A 20,374-nucleotide genomic window follows, 5' to 3' on the forward strand; every position below is an offset into this window, starting at 1 on the left:
AGGATGCAGCCAGGAAATTACATTTAACAGAAGATGATACAGAATGGGACAGGTCCTTAGCTGATGGGGTTATCTTTGCCATGCCACAACAATTGAGATCTCTTTTTGCAACCCTATGCATATTCTGCACACCAACAGACACGTCGGCACTGTGGGAAAAATATAAAAACGACCTTTGCGAAGATTTTGTGCACAGCGGCCATATCTTGGAACAAAGTATTTTCATGGCATTGCGAGAAATACAGTCCTTCCTCCTAAGACATGGACAGACCTTGGAAGCATTTCAGTTACCAGTACCTCCAGACACTGTTGAAGATCTTTCGAGCGATGATTATCAGTATGTACCGGGAGATGAACATGAAAAAGGTGAAAACAACAGACAACTACTAAATGATGACCAAATCAAAATTGTAGATGAGGTCCTACAGGCCGTTCATTGTAGGGACCAGTACACAGGCAACCGGTTGTTTTTCGTTGATGGACCGAGCGGAAGTGGCAAGACCTTTCTCTATAATACGCTTCTGCACATCTTGCAAGGCCAGTGTCGTTTGGTTCTTCCAATGGCGTACTCGGGCATTGCAGCAACATTGCTAGCAGGGGGCCGTACATCGCACCATCGATTTAAATTGCCAGTGCCCATTTTGGAAAACTCCACATGCAACATATCACCTACGAGTAAAGATGCAGATACTCTAAGGAAGGCCAACCTATTCATTTGGGATGAAGCACCTATGGCTCCAGCATATGCTTTAGCGGCTGTTGATCGATGTCTCCGGGATGTAACCAGCAACAACATTCCTTTTGGTGGAAAGGTCTTACTTCTTGGTGGGGACTTCAGGCAGGTTTTGCCCGTTGTACCTCGCGCTGCACCTGCAGCAATCATCGCCACATGCATCAAGCGTAGCAAGTTGTGGCCAAAGTTCAAACTGCTGAACTTAAAATCAAACATGAGAGCTAATGATGACGAAGAATTCTCAAAATGGTTACTGTCGGTTGGAAATGGGACTGTGGAAACAATTCCTGACTCAGATTTAATACGACTGCCTGATCGTATCTGTGTAGAAGACAACATGTCTTTAGCAGAGGCTGTTTTTGGTAATTTGAACGAAATCCATTCAAACTATGATGCGCTGGCACAACGAGCCGTGTTGTGTCCAAAGAATGAATCCACATTTGTGATCAACGATGAGATACTGGATGCATTTCCTGGGGAAGAAAAGACGTACTTCAGCGCTGATTCCATTGTCTGTGATGACCCTGAAGAGGCACTAAATTATCCTATGGAATTCCTAAATCAATTAACTCCTTCTGGAATGCCATTGCACAAACTTCGTCTCAAAGATGGTGCTGTCATCATGTTACTCCGTAACTTTGATCCGAAACAGGGACTGTGCAATGGTGCAAGATTGGTTGTTAAAAGATTGTTGCCAAACATAATAGATGGAGAAATAATTTCTGGCAGTCACAAAGGAACACGCACATTTTTACCCAGGATTAGTATTGCACCTTCCGATACAACACTACCATTCGTACTCAAACGCCATCAATTTCCAGTTCGTGTGGCATTCTCTTTCTCAATAAACAAGAGTCAAGGTCAAACATTACACAAAGTTGGGATTTACCTACCAGAACCCGTCTTCAGCCATGGCCAATTATATGTTGCATTGTCGCGTGCTAAACGATTTGAGGATGTCAAGGTAAAGGTAGTCAGTAATGGCCAACAGGGAAAAATTGATGGCCGCAGTGGAATCTTCACCCGTAATGTTGTTTACCCGGAGGTCCTGCAGTGACACCATTCAGGCAACAAAAGGAGGTCACGAAGGAAAATAGTTAATTACTCCGACACATTTAGTTGCGGTGATTGAAAAATCACCGGACTATTGTTGCTGTTTTGATGCTTTTTACTGCTGTTTTGATGCTTTTTCACTGCTGTTTTGATGCTTTTTCACTGCTGTTTTGATGCTTTTTCACTGCTGTTTTGATGCTTTTTCAGCTGTTTTGATGCTTTTTCACTGCTGTTTTGACGCTTTCCACTGTTGTTTTGATGCTTTTTCACTGCTGTTTTGATGTTGTTTCACAGCTGTTCTGTTGCTTTTTTGCCGTTTTGCCTAAAAATCTCATTTCAAAAAAAAAAATTCCAAAAAAATCTCACAATGATGACATATAATTCAACGAAAACGTTGAAGCAACCGCATAATATTACGGTGTTGTTTAACTCTGAGTGAGAATAGTTCTAAATTTTTAAAACTTTCTTCTGATATTTGTGATTTCTTTCAAACAAACTGTATTTCCCATCTACACGGGCATGTATGTATTCCTATTAACGTTATGTAAAGTACATAAATTGTGTGGATTACATCATTTGTGGATGTGATCAATTATTGCCAGTAACCATTTTATATAACTGAATGTGCAGGTGCAGCATCTAACTCAATATGTCGAAATGTCACACACATCCATGCCCGTGGGATTCCCACGGGTGACCCCGCTAGTATATATATATATATATATATATATATATGTATATATATATTGTTGCGGATTTGAGAATCCTGTAATTGTTGTAAATATGCCCCTCTAGTGATTCTTGGAAATACCTCCATTGTGTAAAGGTCAAAGGTCGTCCTTTTAGTTAGTCCATGTACAAGCACGTAGGCCACCATATACCCTTCTAAATAGTTATTTCCTTATTATGTGTATTAGCTTAATGCCATAGGTGGGCGCGATTCGGAAAATTTTAAGTCCGCTTACCGCTTATCCGCTCCGCCAGCCCGTGTAGTCCGATTCGCTTATCCGCTTCAGCGGCCGAAAATCTTAGTTCGCTTACCGCTTATCCGCTTATCCGCTTATCCGCTTCGATTCGATTTTTTTAAAGCGCTTCGACGTTTTTAAAGCGATTTTTGACGTTTCTAAAGGGAATTTAATGCTTTTTAAGCCTAAATAGCCATTTCTAACTACTACAAAGACAAACAAAGCTTTTAAGATCAAAAATATACATTTTTATTTAAATAAAATTTATTCAAAATTTATTGAAATAAAGTTTTCCACTCGACTCTACTCTACTCTACAGTTAATTTAAATATAATTTTAATATATGCAAGTTACATTAAAGAAAAATCAATTTGCCCGTCCTTTCTTTGACAAGAGAGTCTACTAGTCAACAGACTAGCACTAGCAGTCTGTTGACTAGTCCTCGTCTTCCTCCTCCACCTCGTGGGCCTTCTTGAGGATTTGGAGGTTGCCCTTCATGAAGACGAGGGCCTCGAAGTTCGGTGCAGCCAGGGCCGACCTCTTAGGCCTGAGGATGTCCGACCCGTAGCTGAACACGCCCTCGACCGAGGCAGAGCTCGGGAGCGGCGTGTTATGCCTGAGAAATAGAGTTACCCAAGCATCACGGAACTCGAGCGGGAAGAGATTGGGCGAGAGCTGTAACGTTTGGTTATTCAGACACAAACAAGTCAACAAGATGGCGGGCCAACGGACTGCCGTTTATTCGTCATGGTGTCGTGAACATGCCGTAAACCATGACGTGAACATAACGTCATGATGTAATGCGTTATGTTACAACCATGTCGTAAACCATGACGTGAACATAACGTTATGATATAATGCGTTATGTCGCAAGAGCCGAGTTGTTAGGGTTTCACTTATTATTCACTTAAATAAATATTCACAATTCTAGAGTAACGGCTCAGGCTAACAGCTGATTTGGCGAATCGCGATGCGCTTTAATTTTTCGGTAGTCCGCTTACGCTTATCCGCTTCGGTTTCCGGGGGTTGTTCCGATTCGCTTATCCGCTTCGAAAACGTTAGTCCGCTGCAGCGGATAAGCGGATAAGCGGACTTTCGAAGCGGACCGCCCACCTTTGCTTAATGCTGTGTTTCCCACTAGTTGACCCTGCATTGCACCGAATTGAAATAAGATAGATCCCTCCGACACCCCCATGGCCTTTTCAAAGTGCCAGTAACTTTGGGTGGGGTTATTGGCATCACCTTCACCCCAAGACTGCATTACGCACGTGGTCAAGCCTCGGAGAAGAAAGGGGAGGAGCTACATTACGGGCGTGGCCCGCACCTCGTCATAAGAAGGTGAGGCCAGGAAAGCCCCGAACGACCAACCACAAAGCAGTGGGTATGGCTTGGTAGGGCATGGCTATATAACCCGTTTCGCGAAGCCCCCACAGCAGTTCTGCGAAGGGGTGAGCTTGCAAGATATTAAAGTCCTGTGAGAGTTGAGCAGTTCTGCGAAGGGGTGAGCTTGCAAGTTATTAAAGTCCTGTTAGAGTTGAGCAGTTCTGCGAAAGGGTGAGCTTGCAAGTTATTAAAGTTCGGGGAGAGGTGAGCTTGTGCGTTGAGTTATTGGAGAGGCGCTTGTAGATGAGAGTTACGAGTTCTGAGGAAAGACGCGCATGAACCCAGCTATAAGCGCTCTTATCAAATTGGACGCTCGGTTGAGCTTGAGGCCGAGCCTCTATTGGGTTACGTGAATGATAGCGCGCCGGTACCTAAACGCGCTGTGGAAAACCGCCAAGCCGGCGAGAGATGCATACATTTCCCTCCTGCCTCATCTGCCCTTTGTTCGAGAGACGTGCTACAAGGATCCCTTCCACCGCCTGATTGCCTTCATCGCGGGACGTGCTGGACTGAGGAGAGCCACGCCAAGCGGGGCCGTTCCTGGACGACCGTCCAGCGAGGAACACCATCCTACCTGCATTTCCCCTTTGTGAGTGTGATCGGGCCCGTGTCTGGGTGTTAATATAAGACTGATTAAGGCTGCTCTGTGTCTCTGCTTTCTACCGACTTGTACATACTTGTGTAAATAATAATTAAATTGTGTTCTTCCTTTATTCGATCGTTCCTTCCATCATTGACTTCGCGTGGTACGAATAGAACCGCTCGAATCGGGTTCCAATACCAACGGTAACTGCACGGACCACGTGGTACGCAATCCGCTCGGTGTACCCAAATTACACGTGGCTCGTGCGAGGCTGGCCTCCCCGCTTCCGCGGCAGCGCAGGTATTTAGGTACGTGCGAGAATTGTCCCAAAACCCTACCTTGCGTTTGCCCAGGAGGGGCGTTTCAAGTCTCGGTTGCGCCGACCCAAGAAGAACAAGGGGCTTAATCTCCCCTGGGTAAGGGTAGGAAGGGCGGCGGAAAACCGTAACATTTGGTAGTCAGGAGTGGGGATTTGGAACCCTGGACAAAATTTTTGGACACAAATTTTGGACACCAAATTGTACAAATTGGCCGTAACATTTGGTGTGCGGGAGTGGGATTGGACCTGGAGTGTGCTTCACGCACTCGAAATTACGAGTGAACGAAATTTAGCTTAAAATCCAAATTTTATTCGTACCATGGCTAGCCAAGGCGGTCGAATGCCGGTGGGGGTAGAAGATGAGGTAGAGGTAGAATTGATGACCAGGACCCACAGGAAGGGTTGGTAGAAGAGGAGGAAATTGAAGAGGGGGCGGCAGCGGAGGTAGCTGGCGAAGGAAATGGCGGCGCCTCGCACGTGGCGGTGGCAGCCGGGCCCGCTGTGCGACCCGGGTTCGACATCGAATTATACCTAATCCAAATGTCTGCAAAAATAACGGGGAGAATGGACATCCAAGAGAATGAAATGAAAGGAATGAGGGACGAAGCAAGGTGTAACATGGGAAAATTGGAAAGCAAAATGGGTGGCCAATTGAAAGAAATGGGAGACAAATCCACCCGGGAAATGGAAAAATTTATGGCAGCATCGAAGAAGGACACGAAAAAAGCGGGGGAGGACATTAGGTGCAGGTTGAGCGAGGAGGTCGAAATGGGGCGCGACGAGGTGACGCGGTGTTGGGAGCGCATGGGGAGCGAGCTTGGGCAGAGCACAGCTAAGTTGACGGGGGCTATATAAATCACGACGCGGGGTGTAGAAAAACCGGCGATCGTCAAATTGGATAAAGAAATGTCGGGGGTGCCGTGGAAGGTCGAATTGGAAGACGAAATTTTATGCGTGCCGGCGGTCGTCAAATAAATGATTATAATTGAAATTGAAGAGACGGGAGAGAAAGTAAATAAATCGCGGGAGGTAGAAATGGAACCCGCCCAAAGTATGTATTTGCTTGTATGTAAAGTACTTGTATGTAAAGTACTTGTATGTAAAGTATGTAAAGTACTTAAAGACCGAGATGTCGGGCTTGCTAACTCGATGGAAAGTTTGCAGGTGCTGGCGGAAAAGGAGGTCCCCAAGGTGAGTCGGAATAATGGCGCGAATGGGTTTTTGGCGCGCTTGGGACAGAGACGAAACCCGGGCAGTCGCGGAAGGTCCATTGTGTGGTGTACATTGTAAATGGTGCGTGTGTGAGAGAAAAGTGTGCACCAGAGCACGGGTGTGAGAGAGAGAAGTGTGTGCCAGAGTGTGCAGTAATGGAAGAGTGTGTTACAGAGTGTATGACAGAAGGTGCACGAGAAGGGTGTTTGGAGAAAAAGTGTGCGATAATTGGGTGTGCAACAGGAGAGTGCACACCTATGGGTGTTACAGACTGTGTGCGGGAAGAGTGTGTAACAGAGTTTGTGAAAGGTGTGAGTGCGCCTAGGTGTGCAGGTGCGAGTACAGTGTGCAAGGGAGAATGCACACCAGAGGACGTGGAAGGAGAGTGTGCGGTAGCAGAGTGTATGGAAGGTGCGGGAGCGCCTGGGTGTGCGAGTGCGGAGTGGGTCGTGAGTGGTGAGAACGCGGCTCAAGCATCGACACCGACCGGGGTAGCGTTTAGCGCGACGGATAGCCGACGTGAGCCCCCGGTGAGTTGTGTGCAGTAGGGACCGGCGGGGATCGATGCCGTAGCAGTTTCACAAGGACCGCCGTGCATGACCCGTGCCGGCCCCTGCCCTGTATGGTTGGTGCCGTGCCATGGCGGTAAAGGCGAACGGCGAGATTCAAGAGGAGGGAGGAGATTTCGGAGCCGCGCACCTTGGCCGGTGCGGTGCTCCGACCGTGGGCGGTTCGGTCATCGTGCATGGGACCATGAGGCCCCGCGCAGGGATGGGCCCCTGAACCTTGGCCCGTCCATGCCTCCTTCCCCTTTGGATCGAAAATGCCGGACGGACACCCCATACAGGCGACCAACCACCCACATGGATCGCCCGGCCTTTCGAAGCCGAGCCGTGATGACAATGTATATCCACACGGAGAGGCTCAAGTGTAGTGGACGAATGAGGATAGTGTACCCTACGGGGAGGAATGGTAATTTCACCATTCCTCATACGACCAGGGCCCATGAGCATTAGATTAGGGGGATGGCAGTGTTAGGCACATGGGGGGCCACCGAAGCTAGCCGAGGGAGGGCTAGGATAACGTTAGGGATTTAGCAGACTGTAGAAGACCTGAGATTTAAGTAGTGACATTGTATCTATAGTGGGGACGTAGGTAGCTTAGAAGGATGTTAATGACGAAGGGAGTGCATAGTGTAAAGGGATGACGGGGAGGCACGAGTTTTCTGGGAAAAGCAGTTAGTTAGATGATGCTGTGTGTGTGAGGAATTGTGATGAGACAAGTGGAATTGTGTTTGAGGTGTGTGTGAGCACAAGAAGTGTGCAAGATATTTGAGGTGTGTGTGAGCACAAGAAGTGTGCAAGATATTTGAGGTGTGCGAGATAAATGGTGTGTGAGGATGCTTGGTGTGGAATGAGTGGTGTGGAGTGCATGGTGCGAAGGACTGAATGGGGGAAGAATGGAACCCATTCGCGAAAGCCCGGGTGGGTAGTGTAAAGCCAGATAGAGGGCATCGGCAAAATTTGTATGGATATTGACACCTGTGGTGCAGGTAGTGGCAAGTAGTGCTTTGGAGGGTGCATGAGTCAGTGAAATGGCTGGGCATATGGCTTAATTGGTGCGTATGCTTATTGGGGCACTCCGCCACTGGTAGTTTGTCGGCCAGGTGAGGCCGCAGGTAGGCTCTGGGAGCCAGTTAGGGTAGTTGTGAGTTGTTGAGTGGGGCCCGAGGATCAAAAGGAAGGACCCGGGTTGCCCAATGCCAAGGTGGGCATCAGGGGGTAAAGTGCCAGGAGGAGCCTTCCCCAGTTAGTTAGTCGCAGGAGCAGGTAAGCTTGGGTGGCGACTTCAGTGGCGGAGGTGTGCAGGTAGTTGGACCTGCTGGTAGAGCCACATGACCCAGCCCCGAAATTGTGCAAAGGCACAGAGTGAAAATTTGAGGGAGTGAGACCCAAATTTCAGGGGCACCACAGAGTGGGCAATGGGAATTCGGGTTTTTAGAACCACATAGTTTAAAGATGGCCGATTGGCAGGGTACGACCCCGGGTAGTTTAAATGAGTTAATGTCAGTAGAGTAGTTAGGATGAGAAACCCCCTTCGCATCATCCACAGCCATTCACCAAGGAGGACAAAGCTCCACACCAGGACCAAGTGAACTGTTTGAGTGTAAGACGCATCATGACGTAATGAGACATTGTGTTTGTTCCATTCCTTCCTTCCAGGGAGGGATTGGGAGACGAATTTGGAGTAGAGGGGGATATGGGAGACAAGACGGAGAGACGAATTTGTAAATACAAGGAAGGGCTAGGGTAGTGTAAGCCGATGATGGGGGGTACGAACGGTTAGGGACGAGCCTGCTCCACTCACTCTTCCGCGCCCCTCACACTGCATTACCTTGTGTTGCCTTGTACCTTTGCGCCCTTTCTGCTTTGCTGGTCATGCTTTGTCTCTCCCCCCACCCCAGGACCATTTTGAAGGTGGAGCTGTGCAGCACCATCGATCTGTGCAGCCAATTGCGGAGCACTTTGCTGCTGTATCCTTCTGCTGCACCCTTATTACATCTGTGCAGCCAAACGGCGCAGCATTTGCTGCCATATCTGTTTGTTATAACTTTGCTGCACCTGTGTGACACTTTGCTGCTACAAACACTTTGCTGCACATTATTACACTTATGGACCACAAGTTTTGTGGCCTTGCACCTCTGCTGTGCAGCACCTTGCTGCAGCATCACCTTGCATCTTCGGACCACTTGTTTTGAGTGGCATGAATGTCACGCAGTCGGACCACATAGGGTTGGCCCTGCCTGACAGAGAAATAAAATGAACGCATTTGTTGTGCATTTTTATGATGGTGTGCTAGGGACGAGAAGATTTGTAAGTTTAGTTAGCCCTGAAGAGCAGGAATGGCCTGTATGCCGGTCCGGGGGCTAGCCGGTTTGATATATGCACACAGAAGAAGCAAGATGCAAGAAGCAAGAAGCAAGCAGCAAGTGTGATGATTTTTTAGTGTGTTTGTGTTTTTGCTGTGCTTTCTCTCCCCTCCAATCTTCTTTCCAAAAAGGACAGGTCCTGGGTCATAGAACTGTAAATAAGGTTAAGTTTTCTGTGCTTGTATATAAAAATGCTGCCCACGGGCTATGTGTTTAGTTTGACAAATTCCGGATTCGGTTAATTGTGGGCGTGATTCTGTTAGAGTAGCGACTCAATGCAATAGGGGGGACATATTTAGTGTTTTAAAACTACACGGGTTAGAGTAAAGGTTAGGGGGAACCACATCTATATGTCACACGTAAAAGTAAAAGTAAATTTTCCAGATCATTCTCAAAACCGGTTGTCCATTTTTGTTAGGTTCGACTCAGGGACGAGTCTGACGAGGGAGAGGGGTAGTGTTGCGGTTTTGAGTTTGTACAATAAAGGTTAAATTTCCCCCTCATAGTTTAGTCACACAACAACATGTAGCCTCGCGATAGTTCAGTTATTTCTTAGTATGTGTGAGAATAGTCCTTTTCCTGTGTTAGTGTTGCGTTGAGTAGAATAATGAGAATAGGTCCTTTCATTGCCTTCATTGTCTTATGCCGCCTCCATTGCCTCATGCCGCCTCCATTGCCTCATGCCGCCTCCATTGCCTTATGCCGCCTTACGCCTCCTTATGCTGCCTTTGGCTTTTTGGCGCGAATTAACACGAGGCAGGCCTGGCAAATCGAGGCAAGACCGAATGAGGGCGGCGGAGAAGCTGACGGTAAGCACGAGCCGCCAATCACGGCTCAAAAGGAGTGGCTGCGGCACTGCGTCACAGGGTGTGGTTGGAACATTCGAGAGGGCTAAGGGGGTGGCAATAAAACCCGTTGCGCGAAGCCCCCACAGCAGTTCTGCGGAGGGGTGAGCTTGCAAGTTATTAAAGTCCTGTGAGAGTTGAGCAGTTCTGCGAAAGGGTGAGCTTGCAAGTTATTAAAGTCCTGTGAGAGTTGGGCAGTTCTGTGAAGGGGTGAGCTTGCAAGTTATTAACGTTCGGGGAGAGGTGAGCTTGTGCGTTGAGTTATTGGAGAGGTGCTTGTAGATGAGAGTTACGAGTTCTGAGAAAAGACGCGCATGAACCCAGCTATAAGCGCTCTTATCAAATTGGATGCTCGGTTGAGCTTGAGGCTGAGCCTCTATTGGGTTACGCGAGTGATAGCGTGCCGGTAACTAAACGCGCTGTGGAAAACCGCCAAGCCGGCGAGAGATGCGTACATTACCCTCCTGCCTCATCTGCCCTTTGTTCGAGAGACGCGCTACAAGGATCCCTTCCACCGCCTGATTGCCTTCATCGCGGGACGTGCTGGACCGAGGAGAGCCACGCCGAGCGGGGCCGTTCCTGGACGACCGTCCAGCGAGGAACACCATCCTACCTGCATTTCCCCTTTGTGAGTGTGATCGGGCCCGTGTCTGGGCTTTATATAAGACTGATTAAGGCTGCTCTGTGTCTCTGCTTTCTACCGACTTGTACATAATTGTGTAAATAATATTAAATCGTGTTCTTCCTTTATTCGACCGTCTCGTCCCTTCCATCATTTGCTAAGCGTGGTACAAATAGAACCGCTCGAATCGGGTTCCAATACCAACGGTAACTGCATGGACCACGTGTTACGCAATCCGCTCGGTGTACCCAAATTACACGTGGCTCGTGTGAGGCTTGCTTCCCCGCTTCAGCGGCGGCGCAGGTATTTAGGTACATGCGAGAATTGTCCCGAAACCCTACCTTGCGTTTGCCCGGGAGGGGCGTTTCAAGTCTCGGTTGCGCCGACCCAAGAAGAACAAGGGGCTTAATCTCCCCTTGTTAAGGGTAGGAAGGGCGGCGGAAAACCGTAACAATATATATATATATATATATATACAGTCACGTGAAAAATTAAGTACACCCCATGTAAAGTTTTGACTTTTTCAACATATTTCAACATACAGCTATTTGATCTTCATTTCAACAATATTGATAGATAAAGGTGATATAATATAACAAATATCATGAAACATTTACATTTTGTAGTCCATTGTATAATTTAAATAAACATGAATGCAAATTTCGCATGTGGAAAAAGTAAGTACACCCCTACTTTTATCACTACTTCAAACACCTGAAATTAGAATCAGGTGCACCAGCTCAGGTGCAAATCATGAGAACATCGTTAGAGAGGATCTTGGAGGAACGTGTTTTATTTAAACCTCAGACATTTAGTTTGGTTTGCTCTTTGTTGTTGAAGTGTGCGGCGTCACCATGACTAGATCAAAAGAGCTCTCTGAGGCCTTCAGAAAGAAGGTTATAGATGCCTACGAGTCTGGGAAGGGATTTAAAAAGATCTCCAAACAATTTGAAATCAATCATTCGACTGTCCGGAAGATCATCTGCAAGTGGAGAAGATTCCAAACAACTGCCAACTTGTTCAGGCCAGGCCACCCCAGCAAGTTCAGCCCGAGAACAGACCGCAAGATGCTGAAAGAAGTCTCTAAGAACCCCAGAATGTCATTACGGGACCTACAGGTAGCTCTTGCCACTGTTGATGTCAAAGTGCACGAGTCTACCATTAGAAAGAGGCTGCACAAATTTGATCTACATGGGAGGTGTGCCAGGAGGAAACCTTTGCTGTCCAGAAAGAACATCAGGGCAAGACTAAAGTTTGCCAATGAACACCGAGGCAAAGAGCAGCACTTCTGGGACAATGTGCTCTGGACAGATGAGTCAAAGGTAGAGCTATTTGGCCACAGTACCAGAAGACATGTTTGGCGAAAACCAAAGACAGCATTTGACCACAAGAATCTGACACCAACTGTAAAGCATGGTGGTGGAAATATTATGGTTTGGGGCAGCTTTGCTGCACCATGGCCTGGGCAGCTCACCATCATAGAATCCACTATGAATTCTTCATTGTACCAGAGGGTGCTTGAGGATAATGTGAGGCCATCTGTCGGAAGGTTGAAGCTCAACTGAAGATGGACCTTGCAACGTGACAATGACCCTAAACCTACCAGTAAATCCACCAAGGAATGGCTGAAAAGAAAGAAATGGAGGGTTCTGGAATGGCCAAGTCAAAGCCCGGATCTAAATCCCATCGAGATGTTGTGGGGGGATTTGAAACGAGCTGTGCATGCAAGAAACCCCTCAAACATCGCACAGCTGAAAGAATTCTGCATGGAGGAGTGGGCAAAAATTTCTCCCAGTCGATGTCAGAGACTGATAGACAGTTATAAGAAACGCCTACTTGAGGTTGTTTCTGCCAAAGGGGGCAATACCACCTATTAGAGCCAAGGGTGTACTTACTTTTTCCACATGCGAAATTTGCATTCATGTTTATTTAAATTATACTGTACAATGGACTACAAAATGTAAATGTTTCATGATATTTGTTATATTATATCACCTTTACCTATCAATATTGTTGAAATGAAGATCAAATAGCTGGATGTTGAAATATGTTGAAAAAGTCAAAACTTTACATGGGGTGTCCTTACTTTTTCACCTGACTGTATATATATATATATATATATATATATATATATATATATATTGTTACGGACACGGTTTTTGGATGTTATTTTACCGAGCGGTGGTGTATTTAACCGCGTCCGAACAGTTACTCCCCGATTAGAACCCGATTCCAACCGAACGTTGACTAATCGCGCTACAGATATTCAATTGGGAAACCTCTAAAGCGACCGAAAGAGAAGAAGAGAGAAGAAAGACAGAGTTTGGAGGAAGAACAGATTTATTATACACACACAAGCAATATTTTAGAGCGACCAATATTATTTACAGCAATAGATGGAAAAGAGCAGTCACACAGTGCATTGTTAACTTATTCTATTTCATTTACTTAATCCCCAAGACAACGAGTAGGACAGGACGTTCACACTCACACGGTGGATATTGCAGGCAGGTAATGGCTCGAGGTTGATTGCTTGAGAGGAAGGCAAGGTCGGAGGCAGCAGCTTTCAACCCCTCGCGGTTTTGGCGGGAAAACCTCCGTCGCGTATCCGCGGCCGTCACGCGCTGGCTCGGCACACCTGCTCCTCTTCCTGGGGTGGAGCCGTCCCCCTCCGTTCAGCGCGTCTCTCCCACGACAGGGGATATTGCAGGCAGGTAGGTAGGTAGGGCTTGCGGTGGATTGCGCTCCTCTTCCAGGTCATCCCCCAGCGTATCTCTCAAGGCCTCTCCGTAAAGCAGTTCCTTACATTCGCTTTTATCACCTCCGGCGGAATTAAGCCGCCGGCTCCGAGGGCACGCCTACCGGGTCACTCACCGCGGTGCTGATTGGCTGTTAGGGCCGGTTCACTCCTGCCCTCTTCTGACGAGGTGGACACGCCTTTCTTCTCCAACCTTACCTCGTGGCCAATGGTGGTTGAAGAGAAAAACCGACCAAAATGCGGAAGGCAAATGGAAGGGAGGTTTTGGGGAAATTGGAAGGGCCTACGCTTATTTTGTTTGATACAATGCAAAGTCAATCTAGTGGAAAACACATACTTAGCCTACATGGAATAAGGAAATACACTATTTAAAAGATATATCGTGACCTGCGTGTATGTTCTATGAAATTAATTAGGAGGACGGCTGCGACCATTATTTACATTACCAGGATGTTACCATACCAAAACCATACTCTTCACATCCGTTACCCTTCCTCCAAAATTGTTACACTCCTCAAAACCCGTTACACTTCTCAAAACCCGTTACACTTCTCAAAATCGTTACACTGCACCCTCCTTTCTTCAGGCACGTCCTCGGGCCTACTAGACTTAACTGAGTGTGACATGTAGGTGTAATTCCCTCTACAATTAACCTGACCCTGAGTGTGACAATTTTAAAACACAAATAAGTATGTCCCCCTATTGCATTGCATCCTGTCTAACAGACTCAAGCCCACAGCTAACCGAATTACGGAATTATTCTGAAACTATACATTTACGGTGGGGAGCATTATTTACAATGACGTGATTTCTTATTTACAACGCAACCCAGGACCTGTGTTTTTCTTTTTTTTTCTTTTTTCTTTTTAGGGAACAAGAAAAAGAAATTCCTGTTGGGAGGGAGGAGACAGCACGCATTGCATCGATGCACCAGTACCAATACCACCAAAGCACCCAAACACCACAAAGCACCCAAAAGCACCATCCGGTGCGGTCACCATGGTTCATAATAAACACAACAAAACAACTGGTGGTGGTCTTCTCTTTCTCTGCTGGGCCGATGTTCTTCCCGACGTCTTCAGGCTTCATGCGGCCTATTTGGACATAATAAAAAGCACAACTTGTGTCCATTTTTATTTAGGGCCTCAGGGGCCAACTAAGGGTGGTCCACCTCTTTGGCATAGGTGCCACCTTACCGAGGTCCGCAAGCAAGATTCCCTGGCCACTATGGCCGGTTTCCAACAGAGGTGCCCTGCCCCAGAACCTGGGGTCCATCAAGTGGTACTTGGCCGCAGAACAGCGGTCCATAAAGTGGTACATCAACGCAATGCATGCTGGTTCTGGGAATCTCGGGCGCACAATGGCCACCTCACGCACGCTCCCATCGGCACCCAATGGCGCACAGGTCATGTGGGAGACAAAAGAAAGACAATTGAGCGAGGGGTAAGGTCACAAGGGTACACGTCAATAAGGCAATGCAAGGTGAAATGCGTACGGAGGCCGAAGTGAGAAAGCTCGTCCCTACCGTACGTCACCCCCCTGTCACCTACCCTACCCTTGTTCCCACCCCATATGTACAAAAATCTACACATTTACAAATTCGTCACTACTGTCACGTCTTCCCCATATTTCCCCTATACCAAATTCGTCTCCACAATCCCGTTACTTCAAAATTTGCCATCACCAATTCATCATCAATCCTCATAAGGAGGGAGAGATGGAATTACGCACAATGTCACACCCACGTCATGATGCGTCTCACAATCCAAACATTTGCATCATAAAAAATAATCAAAACATGGCATGGTGTGGAGTACCTGTCACCTCAGGTGAGTGGATGCAGATGGTGTGAGGAGATCCTTCATCCTAACTATCCTCTAAATGATTTTAACACACTTTACACTACCCGGGGTCTTTCCCTGCCAATCCATTGGCAATCTTACTCTATGTGGTTTTAAAAACCAATTCCCATTGACCAAACTGTGGTGCTTTTCAATTTGGGGTCTCACTCCCCCGATTCATCTCCCGGTGCCCTCGCACAATTTCTGGGCCGCGACGTGTAGCTCTCCCAACAGGTCTACCCACCTGCACACCTCCACCACTGTAGTTGCCACCCGAGCTTACCTAGCTCCTCACCCTAACCTATCTAACTGGGGGCAGCCCCTCTCCTGGCTCTGTCACCCCATGGTGCCCTCTGGCACTGGGCTACCCGGGTCCGTCCTCCGGATCCTCGGGCCCCATCCACAACAACTACTACCGGCTCCCAGAGCCCACCTGCGGCCTCACCTGGCCGACATCCTCACAGTGGTGGAGTGCCCAAACCAACTACACACACTAACAGGCTACACGCCCAGCCATTTCCACAACACTAATGCACCCATCCAAAGACCATTCTTCCACTCGCACCACAGATGCCAATATCCAACCACAATTTACCTATACCCTCTACCTAACACTTACACTACCCGCCCCGGGTATCCGTGATGGGGGTCCACTCTTCCCCCATTCACACCTTCGCACCATCCACTCCACTCCACAATTTCCACCATACTCACTCCACGACCATCCATTCCAATACTCCATACCATTTATTCCATACACCTGTCTTTCATTCACCTGTCGTTGCACACCTGTGCAATCATACCTGGTGCCACCTGCACCCTCCTTTCTTCCTGGACCGTTTGGTCAACACAACACGCAATCACCACTACTCCCTCATACACTGCTCCATTCACCTGTCAGTTGCACACCTGTGCAATCACACCTGTTCCATTCTCACCTGTTCAATCCTCACACACACGGCATCATCTCAGCTAACTACTCCCCTCTGAAACTTGCGCTTCCCAGTCGTCCCTTTAAACTATTGCGCTCCCACGTCATTATCATCCATACTAATCTACCTGTGTCCCCACTACAGGTATCAGTCACTAACTAAACTTAACGTCACCTAATGTCAATCTTCGCTAGATCCCTACACACCATATCCTAACCCACCCGGGCTAGTTTTCCACTGCCATACACCCCCTAAGCTAGTGCTCCTTTGCCCCCACGTCTGTGAGGGATGGTGGATTTGCCATCCCACCACATCGGGGGTCTCTCACTATCAATTTTGCTCGTCCAAATCCACAATTCAAAAATTTTCCATTTACTGCCAATTCTATTCACTTTTCTAAATTTCGTTTCAAATCACTACCATCATCATCCGTCTACTTATTACATCCTCTCGGTGCGCCAATTCACATCTACAGCCCGGCTTCGTACAGCCGAGCAATGAACGCGAATTCTTTTGTGCTGGCGGCTGGATGCGTCCCGCATTCGGGGCATGGGCGGGGGCTTACCCGGGCCGAGATCCCACGCATCACCTCGGCGTGGGGCCATCCAATGTCCCGATCTCGACCTGCCGGCACGTCTCAACAAAACGTGGTCGCCATAACGACCCTTCCTATCCAGCTGCCCGCTCCGCCTAGTGGAGCCCGGCCGCGGCCGTTCCAAGCGAGGCATAGCGTGGATCGCGTACGGCGGTTCTTTCGAAACCGCCGTGGTTCGGATCCCCGCTGATCCTCGCGGCACGCGAAGCTGCCCGACGCGCACCGAGGGCCCGATTCGGCTATAAGTCGTTCTAAACTCTACCCCGTCTAACGTCGATGCTTCACCTGGACGCTTACACCCCGCAGCCCGTTCCTTGCTCACACATCCAGCTGTGCCCATGCTCCTCGTACCTTTCCTTACACACCCAGGTACACCCATTCCACTCACAGCCTTGGTCACACACCTGACCACCGAACACTTTGGCACACATTCGTTGCTCGCACACCTCACCAATACACCGCTTCGCGCCCCCTCCTCGGTCACCTCCTCTGTGACAATCACAGGTGTGCTCTCATTCGCACACCCAACCACGTGCCTCACTACCAACTCAAATGTGCCTTCCCACACACGCTCTACCATTCCAGGTGTGCATCCTTCCATCCCAGGTGTACATCCTCGCTCACCTGTCATAACCAACTCACGCTCCGTTTCACTCTCACTACTCTCACCTCCACTCTCGGTCGCGCACTCACCCTTACTCTCGACCGCACACTCTTTCCTCATGCACCCGTCCGTTACACACCTTTCTCGCGCACACCCTCCCGTTACATCCTCTGTAACACTCACCACAGGTGTACACTCTCTCGTTACTTCCTCCGTAACACTCACCACAGGTGTACACTCTCTCGTTACTTCCTCCGTAACACTCACCACAGGTGTACACTCTCTCGTTACTTCCTCCGTAACACTCACCACAGGTGTACACTCTCTCGTTACTTCCTCCGTAACACTCACCACAGGTGCACACTCTCTCGTTACTTCCTCCGTAACACTCACCACAGGTGTACACTCTCTCGTTACTTCCTCCGTAACACTCACCACAGACGTACACTTTCTCGTTACATCCTCTGTAACACTCACCACAGGTGTACACTCTCTCGTTACTTCCTCCGTAACACTCACCACAGGTGTACACTCTCTCGTTACTTCCTCCGTAACACTCACCACAGGTGTACACTCTCTCGTTACTTCCTCCGTAACACTCACCACAGGTGTACACTCTCTCGTTACTTCCTCCGTAACACTCACCACAGGTGTACACTCTCTCGTTACTTCCTCCGTAACACTCACCACAGGTGTACACTCTCTCGTTACTTCCTCCGTAACACTCACCACAGACGTACACTTTCTCGTTACATCCTCTGTAACACTCACCACAGGTGTACACTCTCTCGTTACTTCCTCCGTAACACTCACCACACCGCGCTTCCATGTACCCCCTCGCACACGCGCTTCGACCGGCTCACTCCTGACGGCACACTCACTCCTCGGCGTGCACTTTTTCCTCACACACCCCATGGTCGGACATTCTCGCACACCTCTTTTTTCGCACACCTGACCTGTCACACACTTCACCAACGGCCTTTCACGAACACCCGGATCCAAACCAATCCCCAAGCCGACTGAAGCTTTCCTCACATCATATACATTGCCACTCACCTCCGTACTTCGTCTCCGCACCTCCTCTGCCACCTGCAAACTTTTTATTTGGTTAGTGAGCACTTCATCATGATTTGAACACAGACCTTGTACATATTCCATGACTTCCTCCTTTATCTCCCTTTTAGTTTCCCTCCGTCTCTTCTTAATTTCACTCACCCCCTCTTCCACCTCCTCTAATTTTTCCTTTACCTCCTTCATCTCCCGGTGCGCCCCCTCTATTTCTTCCTCTAACGCCACCTTAACCGTTTCGATGTGCGTCCTCACCTCTCGGTCCTTCGTCTCCATCACTTCTGTCACCTCCTCCAACTTCTTCGTCAACCCCTCATGTACCATCTGACATTCCTTTTGTGTTGCTATTAATTCGTTTTTATTGTCCTTTTGTGTCGCTTTTAAACCCCCGATGATTGCAGTGTTCTTTTCCACTTGGTCCGCTAGTTCCCTTTGTCCGACTGTCAGCTGTTCTACTCCCTTCGTCAGATCTTCTATTCCCCCTTGTAACTTAGCCGTATTATTTCTCACCTCTTTCTCCATACGCCTCTCACCTCGCTTTACCTCCTCGCGCACCCCTGGGACCCTTTCGCCCAACTTGCGGTCTCTGTCCCTCTGCTCCCTATCGGCCCTCATTCCGTTCGTTGTTGCCTCATTTCTTTCTTTTAGTTCCTTAGTCATTTGAACACCCATGTTGTTAATTTCCCTGGTGGATATGAGCCCCTGGGCATACATTTTGTTTTCTTCATCCCACTGGGTCAAAAATTTCAACAAATTTGCAAGAAATGGATCCCAGGCCGTTGGCACCGCGGGCTCGGCTGCCGCGCGCTCGTGCGAGGCGCCTTTTTGCGCGCCTGAAACCCCGTATGCGAGAGCGCCATTTTGTGCGTCTGATACACCCTCAACCGCCTTGCCATTTTTCTCCTCCCTTTCCTCCACATACATTTCCCCGAGGTCCTGGGTCGATTCCACCCCGTCTATCTCTCCCACCGACATCCGATCGCCTTGATTGTCCATGGCGCGATCTCAAAATTCGGGTTTTATAAAACAACACAATTTCGGCAGCTCGTAATTTTGACCAAAAATTTTTTTTTTTAAACTTTGGGCCTAACAAATTTAGTCCCAGGTTCGAATCCAACTCCTCGACACCAATTGTTACGGACACGGTTTTTGGATGTTATTTTACCGAGCGGTGGTGTATTTAACCGCGTCCGAACAGTTACTCCCCGATTAGAACCCGATTCCAACCGAACGTTGACTAATCGCGCTACAGATATTCAATTGGGAAACCTCTAAAGCGACCGAAAGAGAAGAAGAGAGAAGAAAGACAGAGTTTGGAGGAAGAACAGATTTATTATACACACACAAGCAATATTTTAGAGCGACCAATATTATTTACAGCAATAGATGGAAAAGAGCAGTCACACAGTGCATTGTTAACTTATTCTATTTCATTTACTTAATCCCCAAGACAACGAGTAGGACAGGACGTTCACACTCACACGGTGGATATTGCAGGCAGGTAATGGCTCGAGGTTGATTGCTTGAGAGGAAGGCAAGGTCGGAGGCAGCAGCTTTCAACCCCTCGCGGTTTTGGCGGGAAAACCTCCGTCGCGTATCCGCGGCCGTCACGCGCTGGCTCGGCACACCTGCTCCTCTTCCTGGGGTGGAGCCGTCTCCCTCCGTTCAGCGCGTCTCTCCCACGACAGGGGATATTGCAGGCAGGTAGGTAGGTAGGGCTTGCGGTGGATTGCGCTCCTCTTCCAGGTCATCCCCCAGCGTATCTCTCAAGGCCTCTCCGTAAAGCAGTTCCTTACATTCGCTTTTATCACCTCCGGCGGAATTAAGCCGCCGGCTCCGAGGGCACGCCTACCGGGTCACTCACCGCGGTGCTGATTGGCTGTTAGGGCCGGTTCACTCCTGCCCTCTTCTGACGAGGTGGACACGCCTTTC

The sequence above is a fragment of the Myxine glutinosa genome, chromosome 2, assembly GCF_964187855.1.
Source record: "Myxine glutinosa chromosome 2, kmMyxGlut1.1, whole genome shotgun sequence".
Lineage (NCBI taxonomy): Eukaryota > Metazoa > Chordata > Myxini > Myxiniformes > Myxinidae > Myxine > Myxine glutinosa.